Source organism: Taudactylus pleione, unplaced genomic scaffold (genome assembly GCF_031769625.1).
Source record: "Taudactylus pleione unplaced genomic scaffold, aTauple2 ptg002146l, whole genome shotgun sequence".
NCBI lineage: Eukaryota > Metazoa > Chordata > Amphibia > Anura > Myobatrachidae > Taudactylus > Taudactylus pleione.
In genome coordinates, this window is record NW_028286540.1 from 320,001 (window position 1) to 339,084 (window position 19,084).

Sequence of the window (19,084 nt, forward strand, 5' to 3'; positions counted from 1 at the left end):
ACTTGGATGGGAGACCACCTGGGAATACCAGGAGCGGTAGGTAATTTTATACTGCCATAACATTCTTTTCTATTACATTTTACATTTAATTTTTCAACTTATCATTGAATTTACTTGAGTTAAGAAGTAAAAGAGGTCTAAAGTTAATGTTTTTGAGCACCTACAGCCAAACCACACTGGACATGCCCAATCTTGTCTGATCTTGGAAGCTATGCAGTGTTGGGCCTGGTTATTACTTGGATGGGAGACCACCTGGGAATACCAGGTGCTGTAGGTAATTTTATGCAGCCATAACTTTCTTTTCTATTACATTTTACATTTAATTTTTTCAACTTATCAATGAATTTACTTGAGTTAAGAAGTAAAAGAGGTCTAAAGTTAATGTTTTTGAGCACCTACAGCCAAACCACACTGGACATGCCCAATCTTGTCTGATCTTGGAAGCTATGCAGTGTTGGACCTGTTTAGTACTTGGATAGGAGACCACCTAGGAATCCCAGGTGCTGTAGGTAATTTTATACTGCCATAACTTCTTTTCTATTACATTTTAAATTTAATTTTTTCAACTTATCATTGAATTTACTTGAGTTAAGAAGTAAAAGAGGTCTAAAGTTAATACTTTTGAGCACCTACAGCCAATCCGCACTGGACTTGCCCCATCTCGTCTTATCTTGGTAGCTATGCAGTGTTGGGCATGGTCAGTACTTGGATGGGAGACCACCTGGGAAAGCCAGCTGCAGTAGGTAATTTTATACTGCCATAACATTCTTTTCTATTACATTTTACATTTAATTTTTTCAACTTATCAATGAATTTACTTGAGTTAAGAAGTAATAGAGGTCTAAAGTTAATGTTTTTGAGCACCTACAGCCAAACCACACTGGACATGCCCAATCTCGTCTGATCTTGGAAGCTATGCAGTGTTGGGACTGGTTTGTACTTGGATGGGAGACTACCTAGGAATCCCAGGTTCTGTAGGTAATTTTATACTGCCATAACATTCTTTTCTATTACATTTTACATTTAATTTTTTCAACTTATCAATGAATTTACTTGAGTAAAGAAGTACAAGAGGTCTAAAGTTAATGTTTTGAGCACCTACAGCCAAACCGCAGTGGACATGCCCAATCTCGTCTGATCTTGGAAGCTATGCAGTGTTGGGCCTGGTTAGTACTTGGATGGGAGACCACCTAGGAATCCCAGGTGCTGTAGGTAATTTTATACTGCCATAACAGTCTATTACATTTTACATTTAATTTTTTCAACTTATCAATGAATTTACTTGAGTAAAGAAGTAAAAGAGGTCTAAAGTTATTGACTTTGAGCACCTACAGCCAAACCACACTTGACGTGCCCAATCTCGTTTGATATTGGAAGCTATGCAGTGTTGGGCCTGGATAGTACTTGGATGGGAGACCACCTAGGAATCCCTCGTGCTGTAGGTAATTTTATATAGCCATAACATTCTTTTCTATTACATTTTACATTACATTTTTTCAACTTATCAATTAATTTACTTGAGTTAAGAAGTAAAAGAGGTCTAAATTTAATGTTTTTGAGCGCCTATAGCCAAACCACACTGGACATGCCCAATCTCGTCTGATCTTGGAAGTTATGCATTGTTGGGTCTGGTTAGTACTTGAATGGGAGACCACCTGGGAATATCAGGTGCTGTAGGTAATTTTATACTGCCATAACATTCTTTTCTATTAAATTTTACATTTAATTTTTTCAACTTATCAATGAATTTACTTGAGTTAAGAAGTAAAAGATGTCTAAAGTTAATTTTTTTGAGCACCTACAGTCAAACCACACTGGACATGCCCAATCTCGTCTGATCTTGGAAGCTATGCAGTGTTTGGCCTGGTTTGTACTTGGATGGGAGACCACCTGGGAATACCAGGTGCTGTAGGTAATTTTATACTGCCATAACATTCTTTTCTATTATATTTTACATTTAATTTTACAACTTATCATTGAATTTACTTGAGCTAAGAAGTAAAAGAGGTCTAAAGTTAATGTTTTTGAGCACCTCGGCCAAACCACACTGGACATGCCCAATCTCGTCTGATCTTGGAAGCTATGCAGTGTTGGGCCTGGTTAGTACTTGGATGGCAGACCTCCTGGTAATACCAGGTGCTGTAGGTAATTTTATACTGCAATAACTTTCTTTTCTATTACATTTTACATTTAATTTTTTCAACTTATCATTGAATTTACTTGAGTTAAGAAGTAATAGCGGTATAAATTTAATGCTTTTGGGCACCTACAGCCAAACCACACTGGACATGCCCAATCTCGTCTGATCTTGGAAGCTATGCAGTGTTGGGCCTGGTTAGTACTTGGATGGGAGACCACCTGGGAATACCAGGTGCTGTAGGTAATTTTATACTCCCATAACATTCTTTTCTATTACATTTTACATTTCATTTTTCAACTTATCATTGAATTTACTTGAGTTAAGAAGTAAAAGAGGTCTAAAGTTAATGTTTTTGAGCACCTACAGCCAAACCACACTGGACATGCCCAATCTCGTCTGAACTTGGAAGCTATGCAGTGTTGGACCTGTTTAGTACTTGGATAGGAGACCACCTAGGAATCCCAGGTCCTGTAGGTAATTTTATACTGCCATAACATTCTTTTCTATTACATTTTAAATTTAATTTTTTCAACTTATCATTGAATTTTCTTGAGTTAAGAAGTAATAGCTTTATAAATTTAATGCTTTTGGGCACCTACAGCCAAACCACACTGGACATGCCCAATCTCGTCTGATCTTGGAAGCTATGCAGTGTTGGGCCTGGTTAGTACTTGGATGGGAGACCACCTGGGAATACCAGGTGCTGTAGGTAATTTTATACTCCCATAACATTCTTTTCTATTACATTTTACATTTCATTTTTCAACTTATCATTGAATTTACTTGAGTTAAGAAGTAAAAGAGGTCTAAAGTTAATGTTTTTGAGCACCTACAGCCAAACCACACTGGACATGCCCAATCTCGTCTGAACTTGGAAGCTATGCAGTGTTGGACCTGTTTAGTACTTGGATAGGAGACCACCTAGGAATCCCAGGTCCTGTAGGTAATTTTATACTGCCATAACATTCTTTTCTATTACATTTTAAATTTAATTTTTTCAACTTATCAATGAATTTACTTGAGTTAAGAAGTAATAGAGGTCTAAAGTTAATGTTTTTGAGCACCTACAGCCAAACCACACTGGACATGCCCAATCTCGTCTGACCTTGGAAGCTATGCAGTGTTGGGCCTGGTTAGTACTTGGATGGGAGACCACCTGGGAATACCAGGAGCTGTAGGTAATTTTATACTGCCATAACATTCTTTTCTATTACATTTTACATTTAATTTTTCAACTTATCATTGAATTTACTTGAGTTAAGAAGTAAAAGAGGTCTAAAGTTAATACTTTTGAGCACCTACATCCAATCCACACTGGACATGCACCATCTCGTCTTATCTTGGTAGCTATGCAGTGTTGGGCATGGTCAGTACTTGGATGGGAGACCACCTGGGAATACCAGGTGCTGTAGGGAATTTTAGACAACCAAAACATTCTTTTCTATTACATTTTACATTTCATTCTTTCAACTTATCAATGAATTTACTTGAGTTAAGAAGTAAAAGAGGTCTAAAGTTAATGTTTTTGAGCACCTACAGCCAAACCACACTGGACATGCCCAATCTCATCTGATCTTGGAAGCTATGCAGTGTTGGGCCTGGTTAGTACTTGGATGGGAGACCACCTGGGAATACCAGGTGCTGTAGGTAATTTTATACTGCCATAACATTCTTTTCTATTACATTTTACATTTCATTTTTCAACTTATCATTGAATTTACTTGAGTTAAGAAGTAAAAGAGGTCTAAAGTTAATGTTTTTGAGCACCTACAGCCAAACCACACTGGACATGCCCAATCTCATCTGAACTTGGAAGCTATGCAGTGTTGGGCCTGGTTAGTACTTGGATGGGAGACCACATGGGATTACCAGGTGCTGTAGCTAATTTTATAGTGCCATAACATGCTTTTCTATTACATTTTAAATTTAATTTTTTCAACTTATCAATGAATTTACTTGAGTTAAGAAGTAATAGAGGTCTAAAGTTAATGTTTTTGAGCACCCACAGCCAAACCACACTGGACATGCCCAATCTCGTCTGATTTTGGAAGCTATGCAGTGTTGGGCCTGGTTAGTACTTGGATGGGAAACCACCTGGGAATACCAGGTGCTGTAGGTAATTTTATGCAGCCATAACATTCTTTTCTATTACATTTTACATTTAATTTTTTCAACTTATCAATGAATTTACTTGAGTTAAGAAGTAAAAGAGGTCTAAAGTTAATGTTTTTGAGCATCTACAGCCAAACCACACTGGACATGCCCAATCTCGTCTGATCTTGGAAGCTATGCAGTGTTGGGCCTGGTTAGTACTTGGATGGGAGACCACCTGGGAATCCCAGGTGCTGTAGGTAATTTTATACTGCCATAACAGTCTTTTTTATTACATTTTACATTTAATTTTTTCAACTTAGCAATGAATTTACTTGAGTTAAGAAGTAAAAGAGGTCTAAAGTAAAGGCTTTTAGCACCTATTGCCAAACCACACTGGACATGCCCAATCTCATCTGATCTTGGAAGCTATGCAGTGTTGGGCCTGGTTAGTACTTGGATGGGAGACCACCTGGGAATACCAGGTGCTGTAGGTAATTTTATATAGCCATAACATTCTTTTCTATTACATTTTACATTAAATTTTTTCAACTTAGCAATGAATTTACTTGAGTTAAGAAGTAAAAGAGGTCTAAAGTTAATATTTTTCAGCACCTATAGCCAAACCACACTGGACATGGCCAATGTCATCTGATCTTGGAAGCTATGCAGTGTTGGGCGTGGTTAGTACTTGGATGGGAGACCACCAGGAATTACCACGTGCTGTAGGTAATTTTATACTGCCATAACATTCTTTTCTATTACATTTTAAATGTAATTTTTTCAACTTATCAATGAATTTACTTGAGTTAAGAAGTAATAGAGGTCTAAAGTTAATGTTTTTGAGCACCTACAGCCAAACCACACTGGACATGCCCAATCTCGTCTTATCTTGGAAGCTATGCAGTGTTGGGCCTGGTTAGTACTTGGATGGGAGACCACCTGGGAATACCAGGTGCTGTAGGTAATTTTATGCAGCCATAACTTTCTTTTCTATTACATTTTACATTTAATTTTTTCAACTTATCAATGAATTTACTTGAGTTAAGAAGTAAAAGAGGTCTAAAGTTAATGTTTTTGAGCACCTACAGCCAAACCACACTGGACATGCCCAATCTCATCTGATCTTGGAAGCTATGCAGTGTTGGACCTGTTTAGTACTTGGATAGGAGACCACCTAGGAATCCCAGGTGCTGTAGGTAATTTTATACTGCCATAACTTCTTTTCTATTACATTTTAAATTTAATTTTTTCAACTTATCATTGAATTTACTTGAGTTAAGAAGTAAAAGAGGTCTAAAGTTAATACTTTTGAGCACCTACAGCCAATCCACACTGGACTTGCCCCATCTTGTCTTATCTTGGTAGCTATGCAGTGTTGGGCATGGTCAGTACTTGGATGGGAGACCACCTGGGAAAACCAGCTGCAGTAGGTGATTTTATACTGCCATAACATTCTTTTCTATTACATTTTACATTTAATTTTTTCAACCTATCAATGAATTTACTTGAGTTAAGAAGTAATAGAGGTCTAAAGTTAATGTTTTTGAGCACCTACAGCCAAACCACACTGGACACGCCCAATCTCGTCTGATCTTGGAAGCTATGCAGTGTTGGGACTGGTTTGTACTTGGATGGGAGACTACCTAGGAATCCCAGGTTCTGTAGGTAATTTTATACTGCCATAACATTCTTTTCTATTACATTTTACATTTCATTTTTTCAACTTATCAATGAATTTACTTGAGTAAAGAAGTAAAAGAGGTCTAAAGTTAATGTTTTTGAGCACCTACAGCCAAACCGCAGTGGACATGCCCAATCTCATCTGATCTTGGAAGCTATGCAGTGTTGGGCCTGGTTAGTACTTGGATGGGAGACCACCTAGGAATCCCAGGTGCTGTAGGTAATTTTATACTGCCATAACAGTCTATTACATTTTACATTTAATTTTTTCAACTTATCAATGAATTTACTTGAGTAAAGAAGTAAAAGAGGTCTAAAGTTAATGTCTTTGAGCACCTACAGCCAAACCACACTTGACATGCCCAATCTCGTCTGATATTGGAAGCTATGCAGTGTTGGGCCTGGATAGTACTTGGATGGGAGACCACCTAGGAATCCCTGGTGCTGTAGGTAATTTTATATAGCCATAACATTCTTTTCTATTACATTTTACATTACATTTTTTCAACTTATCAATTAATTTACTTGAGTTAAGAAGTAATAGAGGTCTAAAGTTAATGTTTTTGAGCACCTACAGCCAAACCACACTGGACATGCCCAATCTCGTCTGAACTTGGAAGCTATGCAGTGTTGGGCCTGGTTAGTACTTGGATGGGAGACCACATGGGATTACCAGGTGCTGTAGGTAATTTTATAGTGCCATAACATTATTTTCTATTACATTTTAAATTTAATTTTTTCAACTTATCAATGAATTTACTTGAGTTAAGAAGTAATAGAGGTCTAAAGTTAATGTTTTTGAGCACCCACAGCCAAACCACACTGGACATGCCCAATCTCGTCTGATTTTGGAAGCTATGCAGTGTTGGGCCTGGTTAGTACTTGGATGGGAAACCACCTGGGAATACCAGGTGCTGTAGGTAATTTTATGCAGCCATAACATTCTTTTCTATTACATTTTACATTTAATTTTTTCAACTTATCAATGAATTTACTTGAGTTAAGAAGTAAAAGAGGTCTAAAGTTAATGTTTTTGAGCATCTACAGCCAAACCACACTGGACATGCCCAATCTCGTCTGATCTTGGAAGCTATGCAGTGTTGGGCCTGGTTAGTACTTGGATGGGAGACCACCTGGGAATCCCAGGTGCTGTAGGTAATTTTATACTGCCATAACAGTCTTTTTTATTACATTTTACATTTAATTTTTTCAACTTAGCAATGAATTTACTTAAGTTAAGAAGTAAAAGAGGTCTAAAGTTAAGGCTTTTAGCACCTATTGCCAAACCACACTGGACATGCCCAATCTCGTCTGATCTTGGAAGTTATGCAGTGTTGGGCCTGGTTAGTACTTGAATGGGAGACCACCTGGGAATATCAGGTGCTGTAGGTAATTTTATACTGCCATAACATTCTTTTCTATTAAATTTTACATTTAATTTTTTCAACTTATCAATGAATTTACTTGAGTTAAGAAGTAAAAGATGTCTAAAGTTAATGTTTTTGAGCACCTACAGTCAAACCACACTGGACATGCCCAATCTCGTCTGATCTTGGAAGCTATGCAGTGTTTGGCCTGGTTTGTACTTGGATGGGAGACCACCTGGGAATACCAGGTGCTGTAGGTAATTTTATACTGCCATAACTTTCTTTTCTATTATATTTTACATTTAATTTTACAACTTATCATTGAATTTACTTGAGCTAAGAAGTAAAAGAGGTCTAAAGTTAATGTTTTTGAGCACCTCGGCCAAACCACACTGGACATGCCCAATCTCGTCTGATCTTGGAAGCTATGCAGTGTTGGGCCTGGTTAGTACTTGGATGGCAGACCTCCTGGTAATACCAGGTGCTGTAGGTAATTTTATACTGCCATAACTTTCTTTTCTATTACATTTTACATTTAATTTTTTCAACTTATCATTGAATTTACTTGAGTTAAGAAGTAATAGCGGTATAAATTTAATGCTTTTGGGCACCTACAGCCAAACCACACTGGACATGCCCAATCTCGTCTGATCTTGGAAGCTATGCAGTGTTGGGCCTGGTTAGACCTTGGATGGGAGACCACCTGGGAATACCAGGTGCTGTAGGTAATTTTATACTCCCATAACATTCTTTTCTATTACATTTTACATTTCATTTTTCAACTTATCATTGAATTTACTTGAGTTAAGAAGTAAAAGAGGTCTAAAGTTAATGTTTTTGAGCACCTACAGCCAAACCACACTGGACATGCCCAATCTCATCTGAACTTGGAAGCTATGCAGTGTTGGGCCTGGTTAGTACTTGGATGGGAGACCACATGGGATTACCAGGTGCTGTAGGTAATTTTATAGTGCCATAACATGCTTTTCTATTACATTTTAAATTTAATTTTTTCAACTTATCAATGAATTTACTTGAGTTAAGAAGTAATAGAGGTCTAAAGTTAATGTTTTTGAGCACCCACAGCCAAACCACACTGGACATGCCCAATCTCGTCTGATTTTGGAAGCTATGCAGTGTTGGGCCTGGTTAGTACTTGGATGGGAAACCACCTGGGAATACCAGGTGCTGTAGGTAATTTTATGCAGCCATAACATTCTTTTCTATTACATTTTACATTTAATTTTTTCAACTTATCAATGAATTTACTTGAGTTAAGAAGTAAAAGAGGTCTAAAGTTAATGTTTTTGAGCATCTACAGCCAAACCACACTGGACATGCCCAATCTCGTCTGATCTTGGAAGCTATGCAGTGTTGGGCCTGGTTAGTACTTGGATGGGAGACCACCTGGGAATCCCAGGTGCTGTAGGTAATTTTATACTGCCATAACAGTCTTTTTTATTACATTTTACATTTAATTTTTTCAACTTAGCAATGAATTTACTTGAGTTAAGAAGTAAAAGAGGTCTAAAGTTAAGACTTTTAGCACCTATTGCCAAACCACACTGGACATGCCCAATCTCATCTGATCTTGGAAGCTATGCAGTGTTGGGCCTGGTTAGTACTTGGATGGGAGACCACCTGGGAATACCAGGTGCTGTAGGTAATTGTATATAGCCATAACATTCTTTTCTATTACATTTTACATTACATTTTTTCAACTTAGCAATGAATTTACTTGAGTTAAGAAGTAAAAGAGGTCTAAAGTTAATATTTTTCAGCACCTATAGCCAAACCACACTGGACATGGCCAATGTCATTTGATCTTGGAAGCTATGCAGTGTTGCGCGTGGTTAGTACTTGGATGGGAGACCACCAGGGATTACCACGTGCTGTAGGTAATTTTATACTACCATAACATTCTTTTCTATTACATTTTAAATTTAATTTTTTCAACTTATCAATGAATTTACTTGAGTTAAGAAGTAATAGAGGTCTAAAGTTAATGTTTTTGAGCACCTACAGCCAAACCACACTGGACATGCCCAATCTGGTCTGATCTTGGAAGCTATGCAGTGTTGGGCCTGGTTAGTACTTGGATGGGAGACCACCTGGGAATACCAGGTGCTGTAGGTAATTTTATGCAGCCATAACTTTCTTTTCTATTACATTTTACATTTAATTTTTTCAACTTATCAATGAATTTACTTGAGTTAAGAAGTAAAAGAGGTCTAAAGTTAATGTTTTTGAGCACCTACAGCCAAACCACACTGGACATGCCCAATCTCGTCTGATCTTGGAAGCTATGCAGTGTTGGACCTGTTTAGTACTTGGATAGGAGACCACCTAGGAATCCCAGGTGCTGTAGGTAATTTTATACTGCCATAACTTCTTTTCTATTACATTTTAAATTTAATTTTTTCAACTTATCATTGAATTTACTTGAGTTAAGAAGTAAAAGAGGTCTAAAGTTAATACTTTTGAGCACCTACAGCCAATCCACACTGGACTTGCCCCATCTCATCTTATCTTGGTAGCTATGCAGTGTTGGGCATGGTCAGTACTTGGATGGGAGACCATCTGGGAAAACCAGCTGCAGTAGGTAATTTTATACTGCCATAACATTCTTTTCTATTACATTTTACATTTAATTTTTTCAACCTATCAATGAATTTACTTGAGTTAAGAAGTAATAGAGGTCTAAAGTTAATGTATTTGAGCACCTACAGCCAAACCACACTGGACATGCCCAATCTCGTCTGATCTTGGAAGCTATGCAGTGTTGGGACTGGTTTGTACTTGGATGGGAGACTACCTAGGAATCCCAGGTTCTGTAGGTAATTTTATACTGCCATAACATTCTTTTCTATTACATTTTACATTTCATTTTTTCAACTTATCAATGAATTTACTTGAGTAAAGAAGTAAAAGAGGTCTAAAGTTAATGTTTTTGAGCACCTACAGCCAAACCGCAGTGGACATGCCCAATCTCATCTGATCTTGGAAGCTATGCAGTGTTGGGCCTGGTTAGTACTTGGATGGGAGACCACCTAGGAATCCCAGGTGCTGTAGGTAATTTTATACTGCCATAACAGTCTATTACATTTTACATTTAATTTTTTCAACTTATCAATGAATTTACTTGAGTAAAGAAGTAAAAGAGGTCTAAAGTTAATGTCTTTGAGCACCTACAGCCAAACCACACTTGACATGCCCAATCTCGTCTGAACTTGGAAGCTATGCAGTGTTGGGCCTGGTTAGTACTTGGATGGGAGACCACATGGGATTACCAGGTGCTGTAGGTAATTTTATAGTGCCATAACATTATTTTCTATTACATTTTAAATTTAATTTTTTCAACTTATCAATGAATTTACTTGAGTTAAGAAGTAATAGAGGTCTAAAGTTAATGTTTTTGAGCACCCACAGCCAAACCACACTGGACATGCCCAATCTCGTCTGATTTTGGAAGCTATGCAGTGTTGGGCCTGGTTAGTACTTGGATGGGAAACCACCTGGGAATACCAGGTGCTCTAGGTAATTTTATGCAGCCATAACATTCTTTTCTATTACATTTTACATTTAATTTTTTCAACTTATCAATGAATTTACTTGAGTTAAGAAGTAAAAGAGGTCTAAAGTTAATGTTTTTGAGCATCTACAGCCAAACCACACTGGACATGCCCAATCTCGTCTGATCTTGGAAGCTATGCAGTGTTGGGCCTGGTTAGTACTTGGATGGGAGACCACCTGGGAATCCCAGGTGCTGTAGGTAATTTTATACTGCCATAACAGTCTTTTTTATTACATTTTACATTTAATTTTTTCAACTTAGCAATGAATTTACTTAAGTTAAGAAGTAAAAGAGGTCTAAAGTTAAGGCTTTTAGCACCTATTGCCAAACCACACTGGACATGCCCAATCTCGTCTGATCTTGGAAGTTATGCAGTGTTGGGCCTGGTTAGTACTTGAATGGGAGACCACCTGGGAATATCAGGTGCTGTAGGTAATTTTATACTGCCATAACATTCTTTTCTATTAAATTTTACATTTAATTTTTTCAACTTATCAATGAATTTACTTGAGTTAAGAAGTAAAAGATGTGTAAAGTTAATGTTTTTGAGCACCTACAGTCAAACCACACTGGACATGCCCAATCTCGTCTGATCTTGGAAGCTATGCAGTGTTTGGCCTGGTTTGTACTTGGATGGGAGACCACCTGGGAATACCAGGTGCTGTAGGTAATTTTATACTGCCATAACTTTCTTTTCTATTATATTTTACATTTAATTTTACAACTTATCATTGAATTTACTTGAGCTAAGAAGTAAAAGAGGTCTAAAGTTAATGTTTTTGAGCACCTCGGCCAAACCACACTGGACATGCCCAATCTCGTCTGATCTTGGAAGCTATGCAGTGTTGGGCCTGGTTAGTACTTGGATGGCAGACCTCCTGGTAATACCAGGTGCTGTAGGTAATTTTATACTGCCATAACTTTCTTTTCTATTACATTTTACATTTAATTTTTTCAACTTATCATTGAATTTACTTGAGTTAAGAAGTAATAGCGGTATAAATTTAATGCTTTTGGGCACCTACAGCCAAACCACACTGGACATGCCCAATCTCGTCTGATCTTGGAAGCTATGCAGTGTTGGGCCTGGTTAGACCTTGGATGGGAGACCACCTGGGAATACCAGGTGCTGTAGGTAATTTTATACTCCCATAACATTCTTTTCTATTACATTTTACATTTCATTTTTCAACTTATCATTGAATTTACTTGAGTTAAGAAGTAAAAGAGGTCTAAAGTTAATGTTTTTGAGCATCTACAGCCAAACCACACTGGACATGCCCAATCTCGTCTGATCTTGGAAGCTATGCAGTGTTGGGCCTGGTTAGTACTTGGATGGGAGACCACCTGGGAATCCCAGGTGCTGTAGGTAATTTTATACTGCCATAACAGTCTTTTTTATTACATTTTACATTTAATTTTTTCAACTTAGCAATGAATTTACTTGAGTTAAGAAGTAAAAGAGGTCTAAAGTTAAGGCTTTTAGCACCTATTGCCAAACCACACTGGACATGCCCAATCTCATCTGATCTTGGAAGCTATGCAGTGTTGGGCCTGGTTAGTACTTGGATGGGAGACCACCTGGGAATACCAGGTGCTGTAGGTAATTGTATATAGCCATAACATTCTTTTCTATTACATTTTACATTACATTTTTTCAACTTAGCAATGAATTTACTTGAGTTAAGAAGTAAAAGAGGTCTAAAGTTAATATTTTTCAGCACCTATAGCCAAACCACACTGGACATGGCCAATGTCATTTGATCTTGGAAGCTATGCAGTGTTGCGCGTGGTTAGTACTTGGATGGGAGACCACCAGGGATTACCACGTGCTGTAGGTAATTTTATACTACCATAACATTCTTTTCTATTACATTTTAAATTTAATTTTTTCAACTTATCAATGAATTTACTTGAGTTAAGAAGTAATAGAGGTCTAAAGTTAATGTTTTTGAGCACCTACAGCCTAACCACACTGGACATGCCTAATCTGGTCTGATCTTGGAAGCTATGCAGTGTTGGGCCTGGTTAGTACTTGGATGGGAGACCACCTGGGAATACCAGGTGCTGTAGGTAATTTTATGCAGCCATAACTTTCTTTTCTATTACATTTTACATTTAATTTTTTCAACTTATCAATGAATTTACTTGAGTTAAGAAGTAAAAGAGGTCTAAAGTTAATGTTTTTGAGCACCTACAGCCAAACCACACTGGACATGCCCAATCTCGTCTGATCTTGGAAGCTATGCAGTGTTGGACCTGTTTAGTACTTGGATAGGAGACCACCTAGGAATCCCAGGTGCTGTAGGTAATTTTATACTGCCATAACTTCTTTTCTATTACATTTTAAATTTAATTTTTTCAACTTATCATTGAATTTACTTGAGTTAAGAAGTAAAAGAGGTCTAAAGTTAATACTTTTGAGCACCTACAGCCAATCCACACTGGACTTGCCCCATCTCATCTTATTTTGGTAGCTATGCAGTGTTGGGCATGGTCAGTACTTGGATGGGAGACCATCTGGGAAAACCAGCTGCAGTAGGTAATTTTATACTGCCATAACATTCTTTTCTATTACATTTTACATTTAATTTTTTCAACCTATCAATGAATTTACTTGAGTTAAGAAGTAATAGAGGTCTAAAGTTAATGTTTTTGAGCACCTACAGCCAAACCACACTGGACATGCCCAATCTCGTCTGATCTTGGAAGCTATGCAGTGTTGGGACTGGTTTGTACTTGGATGGGAGACTACCTAGGAATCCCAGGTTCTGTAGGTAATTTTATACTGCCATAACATTCTTTTCTATTACATTTTACATTTCATTTTTTCAACTTATCAATGAATTTACTTGAGTAAAGAAGTAAAAGAGGTCTAAAGTTAATGTTTTTGAGCACCTACAGCCAAACCGCAGTGGACATGCCCAATCTCATCTGATCTTGGAAGCTATGCAGTGTTGGGCCTGGTTAGTACTTGGATGGGAGACCACCTAGGAATCCCAGGTGCTGTAGGTAATTTTATACTGCCATAACAGTCTATTACATTTTACATTTAATTTTTTCAACTTATCAATGAATTTACTTGAGTAAAGAAGTAAAAGAGGTCTAAAGTTAATGTCTTTGAGCACCTACAGCCAAACCACACTTGACATGCCCAATCTCGTCTGAACTTGGAAGCTATGCAGTGTTGGGCCTGGTTAGTACTTGGATGGGAGACCACATGGGATTACCAGGTGCTGTAGGTAATTTTATAGTGCCATAACATTATTTTCTATTACATTTTAAATTTAATTTTTTCAACTTATCAATGAATTTACTTGAGTTAAGAAGTAATAGAGGTCTAAAGTTAATGTTTTTGAGCACCCACAGCCAAACCACACTGGACATGCCCAATCTCGTCTGATTTTGGAAGCTATGCAGTGTTGGGCCTGGTTAGTACTTGGATGGGAAACCACCTGGGAATACCAGGTGCTGTAGGTAATTTTATGCAGCCATAACATTCTTTTCTATTACATTTTACATTTAATTTTTTCAACTTATCAATGAATTTACTTGAGTTAAGAAGTAAAAGAGGTCTAAAGTTAATGTTTTTGAGCATCTACAGCCAAACCACACTGGACATGCCCAATCTCGTCTGATCTTGGAAGCTATGCAGTGTTGGGCCTGGTTAGTACTTGGATGGGAGACCACCTGGGAATCCCAGGTGCTGTAGGTAATTTTATACTGCCATAACAGTCTTTTTTATTACATTTTACATTTAATTTTTTCAACTTAGCAATGAATTTACTTAAGTTAAGAAGTAAAAGAGGTCTAAAGTTAAGGCTTTTAGCACCTATTGCCAAACCACACTGGACATGCCCAATCTCGTCTGATCTTGGAAGTTATGCAGTGTTGGGCCTGGTTAGTACTTGAATGGGAGACCACCTGGGAATATCAGGTGCTGTAGGTAATTTTATACTGCCATAACATTCTTTTCTATTACATTTTACATTTAATTTTTTCAACTTATCAATGAATTTACTTGAGTTAAGAAGTAAAAGATGTCTAAAGTTAATGTTTTTGAGCACCTACAGTCAAACCACACTGGACATGCCCAATCTCGTCTGATCTTGGAAGCTATGCAGTGTTTGGCCTGGTTTGTACTTGGATGGGAGACCACCTGGGAATACCAGGTGCTGTAGGTAATTTTATACTGCCATAACTTTCTTTTCTATTATATTTTACATTTAATTTTACAACTTATCATTGAATTTACTTGAGCTAAGAAGTAAAAGAGGTCTAAAGTTAATGTTTTTGAGCACCTCGGCCAAACCACACTGGACATGCCCAATCTCGTCTGATCTTGGAAGCTATGCAGTGTTGGGCCTGGTTAGTACTTGGATGGCAGACCTCCTGGTAATACCAGGTGCTGTAGGTAATTTTATACTGCCATAACTTTCTTTTCTATTACATTTTACATTTAATTTTTTCAACTTATCATTGAATTTACTTGAGTTAAGAAGTAATAGCGGTATAAATTTAATGCTTTTGGGCACCTACAGCCAAACCACACTGGACATGCCCAATCTCGTCTGATCTTGGAAGCTATGCAGTGTTGGGCCTGGTTAGACCTTGGATGGGAGACCACCTGGGAATACCAGGTGCTGTAGGTAATTTTATACTCCCATAACATTCTTTTCTATTACATTTTACATTTCATTTTTCAACTTATCATTGAATTTACTTGAGTTAAGAAGTAAAAGAGGTCTAAAGTTAATGTTTTTGAGCACCTACAGCCAAACCACACTGGACATGCCCAATCTCATCTGAACTTGGAAGCTATGCAGTGTTGGGCCTGGTTAGTACTTGGATGGGAGACCACATGGGATTACCAGGTGCTGTAGGTAATTTTATAGTGCCATAACATGCTTTTCTATTACATTTTAAATTTAATTTTTTCAACTTATCAATGAATTTACTTGAGTTAAGAAGTAATAGAGGTCTAAAGTTAATGTTTTTGAGCACCCACAGCCAAACCACACTGGACATGCCCAATCTCGTCTGATTTTGGAAGCTATGCAGTGTTGGGCCTGGTTAGTACTTGGATGGGAAACCACCTGGGAATACCAGGTGCTGTAGGTAATTTTATGCAGCCATAACATTCTTTTCTATTACATTTTACATTTAATTTTTTCAACTTATCAATGAATTTACTTGAGTTAAGAAGTAAAAGAGGTCTAAAGTTAATGTTTTTGAGCATCTACAGCCAAACCACACTGGACATGCCCAATCTCGTCTGATCTTGGAAGCTATGCAGTGTTGGGCCTGGTTAGTACTTGGATGGGAGACCACCTGGGAATCCCAGGTGCTGTAGGTAATTTTATACTGCCATAACAGTCTTTTTTATTACATTTTACATTTAATTTTTTCAACTTAGCAATGAATTTACTTGAGTTAAGAAGTAAAAGAGGTCTAAAGTTAAGGCTTTTAGCACCTATTGCCAAACCACACTGGACATGCCCAATCTCATCTGATCTTGGAAGCTATGCAGTGTTGGGCCTGGTTAGTACTTGGATGGGAGACCACCTGGGAATACCAGGTGCTGTAGGTAATTGTATATAGCCATAACATTCTTTTCTATTACATTTTACATTACATTTTTTCAACTTAGCAATGAATTTACTTGAGTTAAGAAGTAAAAGAGGTCTAAAGTTAATATTTTTCAGCACCTATAGCCAAACCACACTGGACATGGCCAATGTCATTTGATCTTGGAAGCTATGCAGTGTTGGGCGTGGTTAGTACTTGGATGGGAGACCACCAGGGATTACCACGTGCTGTAGGTAATTTTATACTACCATAACATTCTTTTCTATTACATTTTAAATTTAATTTTTTCAACTTATCAATGAATTTACTTGAGTTAAGAAGTAATAGAGGTCTAAAGTTAATGTTTTTGAGCACCTACAGCCAAACCACACTGGACATGCCCAATCTGGTCTGATCTTGGAAGCTATGCAGTGTTGGGCCTGGTTAGTACTTGGATGGGAGACCACCTGGGAATACCAGGTGCTGTAGGTAATTTTATGCAGCCATAACTTTCTTTTCTATTACATTTTACATTTAATTTTTTCAACTTATCAATGAATTTACTTGAGTTAAGAAGTAAAAGAGGTCTAAAGTTAATGTTTTTGAGCACCTACAGCCAAACCACACTGGACATGCCCAATCTCGTCTGATCTTGGAAGCTATGCAGTGTTGGACCTGTTTAGTACTTGGATAGGAGACCACCTAGGAATCCCAGGTGCTGTAGGTAATTTTATACTGCCATAACTTCTTTTCTATTACATTTTAAATTTAATTTTTTCAACTTATCATTGAATTTACTTGAGTTAAGAAGTAAAAGAGGTCTAAAGTTAATACTTTTGAGCACCTACAGCCAATCCACACTGGACTTGCCCCATCTCATCTTATCTTGGTAGCTATGCAGTGTTGGGCATGGTCAGTACTTGGATGGGAGACCATCTGGGAAAACCAGCTGCAGTAGGTAATTTTATACTGCCATAACATTCTTTTCTATTACATTTTACATTTAATTTTTTCAACCTATCAATGAATTTACTTGAGTTAAGAAGTAATAGAGGTCTAAAGTTAATGTTTTTGAGCACCTACAGCCAAACCACACTGGACATGCCCAATCTCGTCTGATCTTGGAAGCTATGCAGTGTTGGGACTGGTTTGTACTTGGATGGGAGACTACCTAGGAATCCCAGGTTCTGTAGGTAATTTTATACTGCCATAACATTCTTTTCTATTACATTTTACATTTCATTTTTTCAACTTATCAATGAATTTACTTGAGTAAAGAAGTAAAAGAGGTCTAAAGTTAATGTTTTTGAGCACCTACAGCCAAACCGCAGTGGACATGCCCAATCTCATCTGATCTTGGAAGCTATGCAGTGTTGGGCCTGGTTAGTACTTGGATGGGAGACCACCTAGGAATCCCAGGTGCTGTAGGTAATTTTATACTGCCATAACAGTCTATTACATTTTACATTTAATTTTTTCAACTTATCAATGAATTTACTTGAGTAAAGAAGTAAAAGAGGTCTAAAGTTAATGTCTTTGAGCACCTACAGCCAAACCACACTTGACATGCCCAATCTCGTCTGATATTGGAAGCTATGCAGTGTTGGGCCTGGATAGTACTTGGATGGGAGACCACCTAGGAATCCCTGGTGCTGTAGGTAATTTTATATAGCCATAACATTCTTTTCTATTACATTTTACATTACATTTTTTCAACTTATCAATTAATTTACTTGAGTTAAGAAGTAATAGAGGTCTAAAGTTAATGTTTTTGAGCACCTACAGCCAAACCACACTGGACATGCCCAATCTCGTCTGATTTTGGAAGCTATGCAGTGTTGGGCCTGGTTAGTACTTGGATGGGAAACCACCTGGGAATACCAGGTGCTGTAGGTAATTTTATGCAGCCATAACATTCTTTTCTATTACATTTTACATTAAATTTTTTCAACTTATCAATGAATTTACTTGAGTTAAGAAGTAAAAGAGGTCTAAAGTTAATGTTTTTGAGCATCTACAGCCAAACCACACTGGACATGCCCAATCTCGTCTGATCTTGGAAGCTATGCAGTGTTGGGCCTGGTTAGTACTTGGATGGGAGACCACCTGGGAATCCCAGGTGCTGTAGGTAATTTTATACTGCCATAACAGTCTTTTTTATTACATTTTACATTTAATTTTTTCAACTTAGCAATGAATTTACTTAAGTTAAGAAGTAAAAGAGGTCTAAAGTTAAGGCTTTTAGCACCTATTGCCAAACCACACTGGACATGCCCAATCTCGTCTGATCTTGGAAGTTATGCAGTGTTGGGCCTGGTTAGTACTTGAATGGGAGACCACCTGGGAATATCAGGTGCTGTAGGTAATTTTATACTGCCATAACATTCTTTTCTATTAAATTTTACATTTAATTTTTTCAACTTATCAATGAATTTACTTGAGTTAAGAAGTAAAAGATGTCTAAAGTTAATGTTTTTGAACACCTACAGTCAAACCACACTGGACATGCCCAATCTCGTCTGATCTTGGAAGCTATGCAGTGTTTGGCCTGGTTTGTACTTGGATGGGAGACCACCTGGGAATACCAGGTGCTGTAGGTAATTTTATACTGCCATAACTTTCTTTTCTATTATATTTTACATTTAATTTTACAACTTATCA

At 37.4% G+C, this 19,084-nt stretch overlaps 3 non-coding genes and 71 pseudogenes across 3 annotated transcripts; all 74 read left to right on the plus strand.

The window, feature by feature from the left end:
* The window catches only part of LOC148435006 (5S ribosomal RNA), a 119-nt pseudogene extending 76 nt beyond the window's left edge, over window positions 1-43 (plus strand).
* A 115-nt stretch (window positions 44-158) lies between these two features.
* Window positions 159-277, plus strand: LOC148435007 (5S ribosomal RNA; annotated as a pseudogene).
* Window positions 278-393: 116 nt separating this feature from the next.
* On the plus strand, window positions 394-512 carry LOC148435008 (5S ribosomal RNA; annotated as a pseudogene).
* Window positions 513-862: 350 nt separating this feature from the next.
* On the plus strand, window positions 863-981 carry LOC148435009 (5S ribosomal RNA; annotated as a pseudogene).
* A 115-nt stretch (window positions 982-1,096) lies between these two features.
* On the plus strand, window positions 1,097-1,215 carry LOC148435010 (5S ribosomal RNA; annotated as a pseudogene).
* Window positions 1,216-1,326: 111 nt separating this feature from the next.
* LOC148435011 (5S ribosomal RNA) lies at window positions 1,327-1,445 on the plus strand (annotated as a pseudogene).
* Window positions 1,446-1,561: 116 nt separating this feature from the next.
* Window positions 1,562-1,680, plus strand: LOC148435012 (5S ribosomal RNA; annotated as a pseudogene).
* A 116-nt stretch (window positions 1,681-1,796) lies between these two features.
* On the plus strand, window positions 1,797-1,915 carry LOC148435013 (5S ribosomal RNA; annotated as a pseudogene).
* A 115-nt stretch (window positions 1,916-2,030) lies between these two features.
* On the plus strand, window positions 2,031-2,148 carry LOC148435014 (5S ribosomal RNA; annotated as a pseudogene).
* Window positions 2,149-2,264: 116 nt separating this feature from the next.
* On the plus strand, window positions 2,265-2,383 carry LOC148435015 (5S ribosomal RNA). Its single transcript, XR_015876673.1, has one exon. It is a non-coding gene; the product is annotated as a 5S ribosomal RNA (ribosomal RNA).
* Window positions 2,384-2,498: 115 nt separating this feature from the next.
* LOC148435016 (5S ribosomal RNA) lies at window positions 2,499-2,617 on the plus strand (annotated as a pseudogene).
* Window positions 2,618-2,733: 116 nt separating this feature from the next.
* On the plus strand, window positions 2,734-2,852 carry LOC148435017 (5S ribosomal RNA). Its single transcript, XR_015876674.1, has one exon. It is a non-coding gene; the product is annotated as a 5S ribosomal RNA (ribosomal RNA).
* A 115-nt stretch (window positions 2,853-2,967) lies between these two features.
* Window positions 2,968-3,086, plus strand: LOC148435018 (5S ribosomal RNA; annotated as a pseudogene).
* Window positions 3,087-3,202: 116 nt separating this feature from the next.
* On the plus strand, window positions 3,203-3,321 carry LOC148435019 (5S ribosomal RNA; annotated as a pseudogene).
* A 350-nt stretch (window positions 3,322-3,671) lies between these two features.
* On the plus strand, window positions 3,672-3,790 carry LOC148435020 (5S ribosomal RNA). Its single transcript, XR_015876745.1, has one exon. It is a non-coding gene; the product is annotated as a 5S ribosomal RNA (ribosomal RNA).
* A 115-nt stretch (window positions 3,791-3,905) lies between these two features.
* Window positions 3,906-4,024, plus strand: LOC148435021 (5S ribosomal RNA; annotated as a pseudogene).
* Window positions 4,025-4,140: 116 nt separating this feature from the next.
* LOC148435022 (5S ribosomal RNA) lies at window positions 4,141-4,259 on the plus strand (annotated as a pseudogene).
* A 116-nt stretch (window positions 4,260-4,375) lies between these two features.
* On the plus strand, window positions 4,376-4,494 carry LOC148435023 (5S ribosomal RNA; annotated as a pseudogene).
* A 115-nt stretch (window positions 4,495-4,609) lies between these two features.
* Window positions 4,610-4,728, plus strand: LOC148435024 (5S ribosomal RNA; annotated as a pseudogene).
* A 116-nt stretch (window positions 4,729-4,844) lies between these two features.
* On the plus strand, window positions 4,845-4,963 carry LOC148435025 (5S ribosomal RNA; annotated as a pseudogene).
* A 116-nt stretch (window positions 4,964-5,079) lies between these two features.
* On the plus strand, window positions 5,080-5,198 carry LOC148435026 (5S ribosomal RNA; annotated as a pseudogene).
* Window positions 5,199-5,314: 116 nt separating this feature from the next.
* LOC148435027 (5S ribosomal RNA) lies at window positions 5,315-5,433 on the plus strand (annotated as a pseudogene).
* Window positions 5,434-5,783: 350 nt separating this feature from the next.
* Window positions 5,784-5,902, plus strand: LOC148435028 (5S ribosomal RNA; annotated as a pseudogene).
* Window positions 5,903-6,018: 116 nt separating this feature from the next.
* LOC148435029 (5S ribosomal RNA) lies at window positions 6,019-6,137 on the plus strand (annotated as a pseudogene).
* Window positions 6,138-6,248: 111 nt separating this feature from the next.
* Window positions 6,249-6,367, plus strand: LOC148435030 (5S ribosomal RNA; annotated as a pseudogene).
* A 116-nt stretch (window positions 6,368-6,483) lies between these two features.
* LOC148435031 (5S ribosomal RNA) lies at window positions 6,484-6,602 on the plus strand (annotated as a pseudogene).
* Window positions 6,603-6,718: 116 nt separating this feature from the next.
* On the plus strand, window positions 6,719-6,837 carry LOC148435032 (5S ribosomal RNA; annotated as a pseudogene).
* Window positions 6,838-6,953: 116 nt separating this feature from the next.
* On the plus strand, window positions 6,954-7,072 carry LOC148435033 (5S ribosomal RNA; annotated as a pseudogene).
* A 115-nt stretch (window positions 7,073-7,187) lies between these two features.
* LOC148435034 (5S ribosomal RNA) lies at window positions 7,188-7,306 on the plus strand (annotated as a pseudogene).
* A 116-nt stretch (window positions 7,307-7,422) lies between these two features.
* LOC148435035 (5S ribosomal RNA) lies at window positions 7,423-7,541 on the plus strand (annotated as a pseudogene).
* Window positions 7,542-7,656: 115 nt separating this feature from the next.
* Window positions 7,657-7,774, plus strand: LOC148435036 (5S ribosomal RNA; annotated as a pseudogene).
* Window positions 7,775-7,890: 116 nt separating this feature from the next.
* Window positions 7,891-8,009, plus strand: LOC148435037 (5S ribosomal RNA; annotated as a pseudogene).
* Window positions 8,010-8,124: 115 nt separating this feature from the next.
* On the plus strand, window positions 8,125-8,243 carry LOC148435038 (5S ribosomal RNA; annotated as a pseudogene).
* A 116-nt stretch (window positions 8,244-8,359) lies between these two features.
* LOC148435039 (5S ribosomal RNA) lies at window positions 8,360-8,478 on the plus strand (annotated as a pseudogene).
* Window positions 8,479-8,594: 116 nt separating this feature from the next.
* LOC148435040 (5S ribosomal RNA) lies at window positions 8,595-8,713 on the plus strand (annotated as a pseudogene).
* Window positions 8,714-8,828: 115 nt separating this feature from the next.
* Window positions 8,829-8,947, plus strand: LOC148435041 (5S ribosomal RNA; annotated as a pseudogene).
* Window positions 8,948-9,298: 351 nt separating this feature from the next.
* On the plus strand, window positions 9,299-9,417 carry LOC148435042 (5S ribosomal RNA; annotated as a pseudogene).
* Window positions 9,418-9,533: 116 nt separating this feature from the next.
* LOC148435043 (5S ribosomal RNA) lies at window positions 9,534-9,652 on the plus strand (annotated as a pseudogene).
* A 350-nt stretch (window positions 9,653-10,002) lies between these two features.
* On the plus strand, window positions 10,003-10,121 carry LOC148435044 (5S ribosomal RNA; annotated as a pseudogene).
* A 116-nt stretch (window positions 10,122-10,237) lies between these two features.
* On the plus strand, window positions 10,238-10,356 carry LOC148435045 (5S ribosomal RNA; annotated as a pseudogene).
* Window positions 10,357-10,467: 111 nt separating this feature from the next.
* On the plus strand, window positions 10,468-10,586 carry LOC148435046 (5S ribosomal RNA; annotated as a pseudogene).
* A 116-nt stretch (window positions 10,587-10,702) lies between these two features.
* LOC148435047 (5S ribosomal RNA) lies at window positions 10,703-10,821 on the plus strand (annotated as a pseudogene).
* Window positions 10,822-10,937: 116 nt separating this feature from the next.
* On the plus strand, window positions 10,938-11,056 carry LOC148435048 (5S ribosomal RNA; annotated as a pseudogene).
* Window positions 11,057-11,171: 115 nt separating this feature from the next.
* Window positions 11,172-11,290, plus strand: LOC148435049 (5S ribosomal RNA; annotated as a pseudogene).
* A 116-nt stretch (window positions 11,291-11,406) lies between these two features.
* On the plus strand, window positions 11,407-11,525 carry LOC148435050 (5S ribosomal RNA; annotated as a pseudogene).
* A 115-nt stretch (window positions 11,526-11,640) lies between these two features.
* On the plus strand, window positions 11,641-11,758 carry LOC148435051 (5S ribosomal RNA; annotated as a pseudogene).
* Window positions 11,759-11,874: 116 nt separating this feature from the next.
* On the plus strand, window positions 11,875-11,993 carry LOC148435052 (5S ribosomal RNA; annotated as a pseudogene).
* A 115-nt stretch (window positions 11,994-12,108) lies between these two features.
* On the plus strand, window positions 12,109-12,227 carry LOC148435053 (5S ribosomal RNA; annotated as a pseudogene).
* Window positions 12,228-12,342: 115 nt separating this feature from the next.
* LOC148435054 (5S ribosomal RNA) lies at window positions 12,343-12,461 on the plus strand (annotated as a pseudogene).
* Window positions 12,462-12,812: 351 nt separating this feature from the next.
* Window positions 12,813-12,931, plus strand: LOC148435055 (5S ribosomal RNA; annotated as a pseudogene).
* Window positions 12,932-13,047: 116 nt separating this feature from the next.
* On the plus strand, window positions 13,048-13,166 carry LOC148435056 (5S ribosomal RNA; annotated as a pseudogene).
* A 350-nt stretch (window positions 13,167-13,516) lies between these two features.
* Window positions 13,517-13,635, plus strand: LOC148435057 (5S ribosomal RNA; annotated as a pseudogene).
* A 116-nt stretch (window positions 13,636-13,751) lies between these two features.
* On the plus strand, window positions 13,752-13,870 carry LOC148435058 (5S ribosomal RNA; annotated as a pseudogene).
* A 111-nt stretch (window positions 13,871-13,981) lies between these two features.
* LOC148435059 (5S ribosomal RNA) lies at window positions 13,982-14,100 on the plus strand (annotated as a pseudogene).
* Window positions 14,101-14,216: 116 nt separating this feature from the next.
* On the plus strand, window positions 14,217-14,335 carry LOC148435060 (5S ribosomal RNA; annotated as a pseudogene).
* A 116-nt stretch (window positions 14,336-14,451) lies between these two features.
* LOC148435061 (5S ribosomal RNA) lies at window positions 14,452-14,570 on the plus strand (annotated as a pseudogene).
* Window positions 14,571-14,685: 115 nt separating this feature from the next.
* On the plus strand, window positions 14,686-14,804 carry LOC148435062 (5S ribosomal RNA; annotated as a pseudogene).
* A 116-nt stretch (window positions 14,805-14,920) lies between these two features.
* Window positions 14,921-15,039, plus strand: LOC148435063 (5S ribosomal RNA; annotated as a pseudogene).
* A 115-nt stretch (window positions 15,040-15,154) lies between these two features.
* On the plus strand, window positions 15,155-15,272 carry LOC148435064 (5S ribosomal RNA; annotated as a pseudogene).
* Window positions 15,273-15,388: 116 nt separating this feature from the next.
* LOC148435065 (5S ribosomal RNA) lies at window positions 15,389-15,507 on the plus strand (annotated as a pseudogene).
* Window positions 15,508-15,622: 115 nt separating this feature from the next.
* Window positions 15,623-15,741, plus strand: LOC148435066 (5S ribosomal RNA; annotated as a pseudogene).
* Window positions 15,742-15,857: 116 nt separating this feature from the next.
* Window positions 15,858-15,976, plus strand: LOC148435067 (5S ribosomal RNA; annotated as a pseudogene).
* Window positions 15,977-16,092: 116 nt separating this feature from the next.
* LOC148435068 (5S ribosomal RNA) lies at window positions 16,093-16,211 on the plus strand (annotated as a pseudogene).
* A 115-nt stretch (window positions 16,212-16,326) lies between these two features.
* On the plus strand, window positions 16,327-16,445 carry LOC148435069 (5S ribosomal RNA; annotated as a pseudogene).
* Window positions 16,446-16,561: 116 nt separating this feature from the next.
* Window positions 16,562-16,680, plus strand: LOC148435070 (5S ribosomal RNA; annotated as a pseudogene).
* Window positions 16,681-16,796: 116 nt separating this feature from the next.
* Window positions 16,797-16,915, plus strand: LOC148435071 (5S ribosomal RNA; annotated as a pseudogene).
* Window positions 16,916-17,031: 116 nt separating this feature from the next.
* On the plus strand, window positions 17,032-17,150 carry LOC148435072 (5S ribosomal RNA; annotated as a pseudogene).
* A 350-nt stretch (window positions 17,151-17,500) lies between these two features.
* On the plus strand, window positions 17,501-17,619 carry LOC148435073 (5S ribosomal RNA; annotated as a pseudogene).
* Window positions 17,620-17,735: 116 nt separating this feature from the next.
* LOC148435074 (5S ribosomal RNA) lies at window positions 17,736-17,854 on the plus strand (annotated as a pseudogene).
* A 111-nt stretch (window positions 17,855-17,965) lies between these two features.
* Window positions 17,966-18,084, plus strand: LOC148435075 (5S ribosomal RNA; annotated as a pseudogene).
* A 116-nt stretch (window positions 18,085-18,200) lies between these two features.
* On the plus strand, window positions 18,201-18,319 carry LOC148435076 (5S ribosomal RNA; annotated as a pseudogene).
* Window positions 18,320-18,435: 116 nt separating this feature from the next.
* On the plus strand, window positions 18,436-18,554 carry LOC148435077 (5S ribosomal RNA; annotated as a pseudogene).
* A 115-nt stretch (window positions 18,555-18,669) lies between these two features.
* On the plus strand, window positions 18,670-18,788 carry LOC148435078 (5S ribosomal RNA; annotated as a pseudogene).
* Window positions 18,789-18,904: 116 nt separating this feature from the next.
* On the plus strand, window positions 18,905-19,023 carry LOC148435079 (5S ribosomal RNA; annotated as a pseudogene).
* Window positions 19,024-19,084: the final 61 nt, after the last annotated feature.